General features: G+C 37.6%; 2 long non-coding RNA genes across 3 annotated transcripts; one reads left to right on the plus strand and one right to left on the minus strand.

The window, feature by feature from the left end:
- The first annotated feature begins 3,799 nt into the window (after nt 1–3,799).
- Nucleotides 3,800–5,870, plus strand: LOC127532316 (uncharacterized). Its single transcript, XR_007939701.1, has 2 exons — nt 3,800–4,353; nt 4,968–5,870. It is a non-coding gene; the product is annotated as an uncharacterized LOC127532316 (long non-coding RNA).
- Nucleotides 5,782–8,512, minus strand: LOC127532315 (uncharacterized). 2 transcript variants are annotated; one of them, XR_007939700.1, is made up of 4 exons: nt 7,776–8,512; nt 7,198–7,292; nt 6,789–7,051; nt 5,782–6,218 (listed from the first exon to the last, which is right to left on the minus strand). It is a non-coding gene; the product is annotated as an uncharacterized LOC127532315 (long non-coding RNA). The 2 variants fall into 2 exon arrangements; XR_007939699.1 differs by having other exon boundaries at nt 5,782–7,051.
- Between the last annotated feature and the right edge of the window lie 1,164 nt (nt 8,513–9,676).

The raw sequence follows: 9,676 nt of genomic DNA on the forward strand, positions 1-9,676 counted from the left end.
TCCATCCTCTCTCCCACTGTTCGTCGCGGTGTATCTATCTATCTATCTATCTATGTGTGTGTGTGTGTGTGTGTGTGTGTGTGTGTGTGTGTGTGTGTGTGTGTGTGTGTGTGTGTGTGTGTGTGTGTGTGTGTGTGTGTGTGTGTGTGTGTGTGTGTGTGTGTGTGTGTGTGTGTGTGTGTACTTGTTTCTGCTATACCGGTGGGGACTTTGACCTGACTGTGCTATATAGGTGGGGACTCGTCTTACGGTGGGGACCTAAAATGAGGTCCCCACAGGGGGAAACAGCGTTTTCTGGCCATGTTGTTGTTACTAAAAAATGTAAAAGTGTAAAAACGTTTCTTTAGGATTAGGCATTGTTTTGGTGTTGGTTAAGGTTAGGGTAAGGGTTAGGGATTAGATATGAATGGGGGTCAATGGTATGTCCCTGTCTGGTCTGCCATTCCAGTGGGGACTTACCATTGACTCCCATTCATATCTAACCCCTAACCCTTACCCTTACCCTAACCTTAATCAACACCAATACAATGCCTAACCCTAAAGAAACTTTCTTGCACTTTTACTTTTTTCAGTAACAACAACATGGCCAAGAAAACACTGTTTCCCCCTGTGGGGACCTCATTTTTGGTCCCCACCGTGACGCGAGTCCGCACCAAGATAGCGTGGAGTCAGGTCAAAGTCCCCACCAAGTCCCCACCGGTATAGATAAACACGTATACGCACACACACACACACACACACACACACACACACACACACACACACACACACACACACACACACACGTTTGTTTATCTATACCGGTGGGTGTGTGCGTGCGTGTGTGCACTTGTGAGCCTGGTTTATCATCCAGTCCACCACATTAATCAGATTCAACCCTCTGTCTGCTGTCTGTCACTACAATGCTATTATTTTCATGGGAATGAATAAAGGTTAAACCCATCTGGATAAAGACCAACAGACCAAGTATAAGTAATAACCTTGATAAAAGCTTTTAAAGAAGGTATATATACATATATATATATCAGTAGAGATTGCGATCGCAATCTCTACCGGTAGAAACTCCAATTCTACCAGTAGAGATTTGTCAGGGCTAAGGTTAGACTTTTAAGGTTAGGGTCAGGGGTCAGGGCAGGGGTTAGATTAAAAGGTCAGGGTCAGTTAAGGTCAGGGCAGGGGTCAGATTTAAAGGTCAGGGTTAGTTAAGGTTAGGGTCAGGGGTCAGATTTAAAGTTCCATCTCTACTGGTAGAGACTCCAATCGCAATCTCTACTGGTAGAAACTCCAATTCTACCAAATCGCAGTCTCTACCATGATATATATATATATATATATATATACTGTACATATGAAAGTGAAAATTGGATGTATTTGAAAATATTTGGGTACCATCATATATTTTCTATTTAGAAATCCTGCATTATAACTTACAGATGTATGAAAAGACTAGCTTTTGACTTTGTTTTTACACACCTGAATGTGTGCTTTCATTTACATTGCCTTTATTCTCTTCTACGTTCATACAAAAATTATTGAATGATACATACAGTCACCTCCAAAAGGTATTGGAACAGCAAGTTCAATTCCTTTGTTTTTGTTGTATACTGTAGACATTTGGGTTTCAGATAAAAAGATGAATATGACACAAAAGTTCAGAATTCCAGCTTTTATTTTGTAGTATTTGCATCAAGATGTGTTAAACAACCCAGGAAAGATCACCTTTTCTTTGAGCCCACACACTTTTCAAGTGAGCAAAAGTATTGGAACAGACATTATTAAATTAACTTAGTGAATAACATTTAATATTTGGTGACATAACCCTTACTTGCAATAACTGCATCCAGCCTGCGACCCATTGACTTCACCAGGCTGTTGCATTCTTCATTAGAAATGCTGTTCCAGGCCTTTACTGCAGCCTCTTTCAGTTCTTGTTTGTTTCTGGGGGTTTCTCCCTTCAATCTCCTCTTCAGGAGGTAAAATGCATGTTCTATTGGATTAAGGTCCGGTGATTGACTTGGCCAGTCCAAGACCTTCCACTTTTCCCCCCTGATGAAGTCCTTTGTTGTGTTGGCAGTGTGCTTTGGGTCATTGTCTTGTTGCATGATGAAGCTTCTCCCCATTAGTTTGGATGCATTTTTCTGTAAATTGACAAAATGGTTTTGTAGACATCAGAATTCATTCTGCTGCTACCATCATGAGTTACATCATCAATAAAGACTAGTGAGCCCGTTCCAGAAGCAGCCATGGAAGCCAAGCCATGACACTACCTCCACCATGTTTCACAGATGAGCTTGTATGTTTTGGATCATAAGCAGATCCTTTCTTTCTCCATACTTTGGCCTTTCCATCACTTTGGTAGAGGTTAATCTTGGTCTCATCAGTCCATAAAACTTTGTTCCAAAACTTTTGTGGCTGATCTCTGTACTTCTTTGCAAAATCCAATATGGCCTTCCGATTCTTTTTGCTGATGAGTGGTTTGCATCTTGTGGTATGGCCTCTATATTCCTTCTGTCAAAGTCTTCTTCGAACAGTGGATTATGACACTTTCACCCCTGCCCTGTGGAGGTTGGCAGTGATGTCAGTGACTGTTGTTTTTGGATTTTTCTTCACAGCTCTCACAATGTTTCTGTCATCAACTGCTGTTGTTACCCTGGGCCGACCTGTTCGATGTTTGTTGCTCAGTACAGCAGTAGTTTCTTTCTTTTTCAGAACATTCCAAACTGTTGTAGTGGCTATGCCCAATGTTTGTGCAATAGCTCTGATCGATTTTTCTTCTTCTCTCAGCTTCAAAATGGTTTGCTTGTCTCCCATAGACAGCTCTCTGGTCTTCATGTTTGCTTAACTGAAAATGCAGTTTTCACAGGTGAAACCCAAAGCCAAAAACAAGAACTATTTAATGTCTCTGCAATTGATTTAAAAGGCAACACCTGGGCAACTAGAAACACCCATCGGTCACATGTTCCAATATTTTTGCTCACTTAAAAAGTGAGTGGGTTCAAAGAAAAGGTCATCTTTCCTGGGTTGTTTAACACATCTTGATGTAAATACCACAAAATAAAAGCTGGAATTCTGAACTTTTGTGTCATATTCATCTTTTTATCTGAAACCCAAATGTCTTCAGTATACAACAAAAACAAAGGAATTGAACTTGCTGTTCCAATACTTTTGGAGGTGACTGTATATAGTGTTTAAAAAATGCAAGATTAACCTAAAAAGCACAATTTTGTCTTGCTTGCTGATGAAAGACAAGCAGGCCCCTGCTGGTGACAACACAAGATTTCCAGTCAACCTATGGAGGTCATGGAGGTTAAGCGGAGGTAAAGCTCCTGTTGGAGAATTTACTCTACGTTGATGGGTACCTTTATATGGAGTAATAGGAGTGCCAAATCAAAATATAAATAAATAAATAATTAAATAAATAAATGTGGAAATATAAAGAGAAATAAATAATTAAATAAATAAATGTGGAAATATAAAGATAAATAAATAAATAAATAAATGTGGAAATATAAAGAGAAATAAATAAATAAATAAATAAATAAAAAGGAAAATTTTGTCTTTGCTTTTACCTTTTCTGTTTTTTCCTTTTATTTATTTATTTATTTATTTATTTCTCTTTATATTTCCACATTTATTTATTTATTTAATTATTTATTTATTTCCCTTTATATTTCCTCAGTCCACCAAGAAAAGGAAAAATGCAAATCAGTTTGCTCTGGGCGGGGATTCTGAACACAGGAGTCCTGCCTGACACCAGCTCCCAGCACGGCTGAAGTGAAGCCATGTCACCGTTGAGCTTCGGCTTATTCTGCCACACTGATAAGAAAATAAACATTAATTTACCGAATTAGCAGCGTCCTTTCAGTGTCTGATGGCAGAATCAGCCGAAGTTCCACGGTGACACGGCTTCACTTCAGCCGTGGTCGGAGCTGGCGTCAGGACAGAAGCCTGTGTGCGGATACGACTCCCCACCCTGAAAAGGAAGCCCCGCCCAGAGCAAACTGATTTGCATTTTTCTATTTCATGGTGTCAGGCCATTATGAAATAACCACCAAGAAATAAAATGCAAATCAGTTTGCTTTCACTTGGTGGACTGAGCTGTCAATCAAATGGCTCTAGGCGGGGCTTCCTCGTCGTTCCTCATCACAGGCATATGAAGAGTAGATACGACACGCCCATCTGAGCGGCGTCCCGACGGAGACGCTAAGCTCGCGGGGGCAAAGTTTCAGTGTTTTCCATTGATGTGTACGGCACGAAAATTAAAACAAGAAGAATGCCGGCTCATTGTGCGGCATACAGTTGCACACTACATCGGACGATCAAGACAAGGAAACTTGGAATAACTTTCCACAGGTAAGAATAGTTTTGGGCTCGTTTTTTATTATTAAATCTTGTTGAGGGTCTATGAGAGCTAACTAGTTAGCCATTAGCAAAACTTTAACACGAGCTAACAGCTGGACAACCAAATACCAGACGATTAATAGTAGCTGTAGTATAGCTGTACAAGCAGTAATACGAAAAGTACAAGCAGCAGTAGTAGTATAAGTAGCTGTTAGAGTCGTAGAAGTAGTATCAGCATGTGTAATAGCATTACAAGTTGTAGTAGCAGTGACAGTATCAGGAGCAGTAGTTGGTGTATTACCACTAGTAGTAGCATTACTATTAATACCACCAATACTACCAATTGTAGTTATAAAGCCTAACTCATATATATCCAGATTAGCATCTATGTTCTTCCTCCAAACCCATTTTATGATTGTTATTACAGGCAATTCTTTAGGACTGCTTTCAAATAATTGAAATGTTACCAAACAATGCTATACTTATCAAATTAAATAGCTTTGGTCTACAGTATATTGGCTAATTCAGTTCTTTGTACTTAATTTATGAGCATGATTTCTTTATAAATATGTTGTTGTGTACAGACTTATTTACTTCTCTGTCTACTTTTTCTTTACTCCATGTAGGTTTCCCAAAGACTATGGATTGAGGAAGAAGTGGAAGCAGCTCTGAGGAGAGAGGGGTTTGCTGCAAATATATAACAGCCTAGAGAGAGAGATAAATAAATAATAATTATTATTAATAATAATTCTGTTGTTTATTGTAATTGTGGTTGTCTTTACGTTGCATTTATTGAGATAATTTGTCCTTGTTCCTTATTACTGTAGCATTGCTGTAACTACCTATAATTATAAATTTCTATTCATATTTTCACTGTGACTTTTATATACGGCGAATCGTGATCCATGCAGGAGTGGATGGATTTAGCAGGCTCATAGTTTACATAGGAGCAGCTGCAAACAACAAATCCACCACTGTTCAGGTCAGCTGTTGCTCAGTATGGCTTACCATCTCGTATGTTGTGTGAGAGTCCAAATAATGCTACCAAAACACATAAAATGTTAAAACAGATATGTGTAGTTGTTTTGACAATTGTTCTGATGTGATGTAAGCTTGTGAGGCTAATACATGCTTCAGAAGAAGGTTCACAACAGTTCTTGTTTTTGCTGCTGTCAGGCTCAAATTGTTGTGTGTGACATTTAACATGTAGCAGAAATGTGGCGGCCTGTGAGTTGTTGTAAGAAGACAGTTTAAAGGTGAGAGTTGAGAGAGTGAATTAATGAAATAGCTTATTTTTATGTGAAAGATTCAAAAATGATGGTTCAGGTTTGTGCATTTCTGCGACAACAAAATGTTTCCACACTTGTGGAAGACTGTCTTTGGAGAACAGTTGTAATATAAATGTTTGGAAGTTAAAGAAAAGAATTGTCAGTTCTATTAAAAAAAACCTTTTTATTGGCACATTGTTTTGATGCTTTTAAAAGCTGTCAAACTATTCAGCATGCAATAAAAGCAGTTTTATATCCCTTTGCTGTGTCTTTGTACATTGTTGTTTTCAAAGGCATTTATTTGAAATTCACAACTGGTCATAAAATTCTGCACCAAAAATTTGCAGCATTCTTTTGAGTCTTGTTCGTTTCATTCTGATTATGTTAAGGTGAGTTGTGATATGTCTAGGTTTGTTGAAAAATGTCCTTAAGAATATACACTGTATCCATGTATGCCCGTAGTGCAGCAGAAAAAGGAACGGCCGGATCAGGCAATGATGTAACTTCAGCCTGTATAAGCTGCCGGGGTAGTTGTGCATCAGGTACAGTGATGCCTTCTGGGTATGGGGTGTGAGGTCCTGTCCAGTCTATCCCATAATCAGCAGCAACCTGAAAGGAAAGCATAATTTGGAAGCAAGGTCTTTTATTAAGAAATGCACACTCCTCAAAAAATAAAAAAAGTAAAGTAGATTAGGGACTACATGGTATGGCAAAACTTGATTTCAAATGTGGGTAGGACAACAAGATGTGCAAGGAGTAAATTCATGAACTATAAAATTGTATAGATATTATAGATATTATTTTACACCATTGAAATATCTATGCATATGTTTATATGTTAAAATTTAAAAATACCAAGTACAGAAACAGGACCTGTCACAGCTCTATAAAGAATAGATATTATTGTGCTACTAAACCAAGTATAGCATTTTTGAAATGTCCAGGTTCTCCTAGCAGTGTTAGACAGCATACATCTACACTGTGTTTGTTAAATATGCTTTGGTAATTTCAATTTGTTAAGAAATCAAATCTGGACTCTGAATCAGAAAGTGAGATCACACGCATTAGATTTTTTTCTCTGTCAATTGAACCATCCAGTACCAAAGTAGAAATAATAAAGTTAACATAAACAAATATAAAGGAAGACAGGAAGGTAAAGGTACAAGAGGGGATTCATACCTCAACTGGATCAGCAGCATTTCCCTCACATGGCTGACAGTTGCATGGGGGATTGCCCTCTCTTTGTCCTCAAACTATGGTGATTCCAGGCTTCCTTAAATGCCTGAAGATGCTGTTGCAGCTCTGGGACATAGGTCCAGTGGAGAACGAATAACTCCAGTTCATTTTCAGGGCTTAGAAACCCTTCCACTTCCAAATTGAGAAACAGTGTGTGGAACAAGTCAAGGACATTTCCATACACATCTCGCCATAATCTTTCAATTCTGTAGATGAAAAAAACAAAAACAAAAATAATACATAATTACTCTAAATTTTACAACTGCATGTATATAACAGGAATTTCCTTTCCAGTATTTTAAAAATATATCTGATACTCATGATCGTAATTAGTTACATAACCATGGATCACCTTTGATTATGTACACTGCGTCCAGTGATGTGGGAATGTCGGCCTGTTCCTCTCTGGCTCACCATGTAATGGGCCACAGCAACATTTTCCCCACCCTTGAGGAAGTTAATATATAAACAGACAAAAAGAAAAAAGGAACACTATTTTTCAAAAGTTCTGTTCTTTGGTACTTTTGTTGTTTCAATGCAGGAGGGAGTATTGTTGTTAATGCAATATTTCACTTTACCTTATCAGATCTCACAAGAGAATACTAGTGGTAGTATTGGTGGTATTGCTACTACTAGTGGTATAATACACCAACTACTGCTCCTGATACTGTCACTGCTACTACAACTTGTAATGCTATTACACATGCTGATACTACTTCTACGACTCTAACAGCTACTTATACTACTACTGCTGCTTGTACTTTTCGTATTACTGCTTGTACAGCTATACTACAGCTACTATTAATCGTCTGGTATTTGGCTGTCCAGCTGTTAGCTCGTGTTAATGTTTTGCTAATGGCTAAACTAGTTAGCTCTCATAGACCCTCAACAAGATTTAATAATAAAAAACGAGCCCAAAACTATTCTTACCTGTGGAAAGTTATTCCAAGTTTCCTTGTCTTGATCGTCCGATGTAGTGTGCAACTGTATGCCGCACAATGAGCCGGCATTCTTCTTGTTTTAATTTTCGTGCCGTACACATCAATGGAAAACACTGAAACTTTGCCCCCGCGAGCTTAGCGTCTCCGTCGGGACGCCGCTCAGATGGGCGTGTCGTATCTACTCTTCATATGCCTGTGATGAGGAACGACGAGGAAGCCCCGCCTAGAGCCATTTGATTGACAGCTCAGTCCACCAAGTGAAAGCAAACTGATTTGCATTTTATTTCTTGGTGGTTATTTCATAATGGCCTGACACCATGAAATAGAAAAATGCAAATCAGTTTGCTCTGGGCGGGGCTTCCTTTTCAGGGTGGGGAGTCGTATCCGCACACAGGCTTCTGTCCTGACGCCAGCTCCGACCACGGCTGAAGTGAAGCCGTGTCACCGTGGAACTTCGGCTGATTCTGCCATCAGACACTGAAAGGACGCTGCTAATTCGGTAAATTAATGTTTATTTTCTTATCAGTGTGGCAGAATAAGCCGAAGCTCAACGGTGACATGGCTTCACTTCAGCCGTGCTGGGAGCTGGTGTCAGGCAGGACTCCTGTGTTCAGAATCCCCGCCCAGAGCAAACTGATTTGCATTTTTCCTTTTCTTGGTGGACTGAGGAAATATAAAGGGAAATAAATAAATAATTAAATAAATAAATAAATGTGGAAATATAAAGAGAAATAAATAATTAAATAAATAAATGTGGAAATATAAAGAGAAATAAATAAATAAATAAATAAAAGGAAAAAACAGAAAAGGTAAAAGTAAAGACAAAATTTTCCTTTTATTTAATTATTTATTTATTTATTTATTTATTTATTTCTCTTTATATTTCCACATTTATTTATTTATTTCTCTTTATATTTCCACATTTATTTAATTATTTATTTATCTTTATATTTCCACATTTATTTATTTAATTATTTATTTATCTTTATATTTCCACATTTATTTATTTAATTATTTATTTATTTATATTTTGATTTGGCACTCCTATTACTCCATACCTTTATACTAATCCCACATTTTCTTAAACATAATTCCACAACATAGTCTTTCACTTGCAGCTTCTAACTATACAATTTTAAAATAAACAACAGGTTTAAGAGATTTGGTGATGTTCAAAATCCTGATGCAGTGCTTTCAGAAAGCTGAGTTTTACTATTAACTCTGCCACATAGATCTGAATAGCATAGATAATGTATATATGTGTTCTCACTTATCTGTACTCTGCCATTCATTTACTGGTGTTTTTTTTTAATTATTATTCTCTCCAGTAAAATGTAAACATAGATAAATATATATGTAGTTACACTTAATGATGAACAATAACTTTTTAAAATCCTTCTGGGACATAAAGAAATGCTATACAGTCTGTGGCAGAAACACCCACACTGTTCCTGTAGACAGAGTATATAGTGACACCTGGTGGACACCTTAAACATGAATTCCTTTTACAGAACTTCCCACCACTTATTTCGTGTAAGCTGACCAATGGATTTGCTCATTTGAATCAGAGACTGAAGAATGCCTTCCCTTAGTCAGACCATGGTTTATAATGTTTTTGCAAATACAACCACTTTATTTCATATGATGAGGGCAGATTTACTGAACTCGATTTATATGTTAGCCTATGTTTGTAAAAAAAAAAACTGTTAAAAACCTTAAAACCTTTGCAAAACAAATTTCACCAAATGAATTCAACTAAACATGATTAAGAAAGTTGTACATTAAAATTACAGACCCAAATCTCAGTTCTCTGTGACTGTCTAAACAAAAGAAACAAGCTAAGATGGTAAATAAACCATCTGTAGGCCCTATAGTACTCAGCAGTGGAGT

This window comes from Acanthochromis polyacanthus, chromosome 23 (genome assembly GCF_021347895.1).
Source record: "Acanthochromis polyacanthus isolate Apoly-LR-REF ecotype Palm Island chromosome 23, KAUST_Apoly_ChrSc, whole genome shotgun sequence".
In the NCBI taxonomy this organism is placed as follows: Eukaryota; Metazoa; Chordata; class Actinopteri; family Pomacentridae; genus Acanthochromis; species Acanthochromis polyacanthus.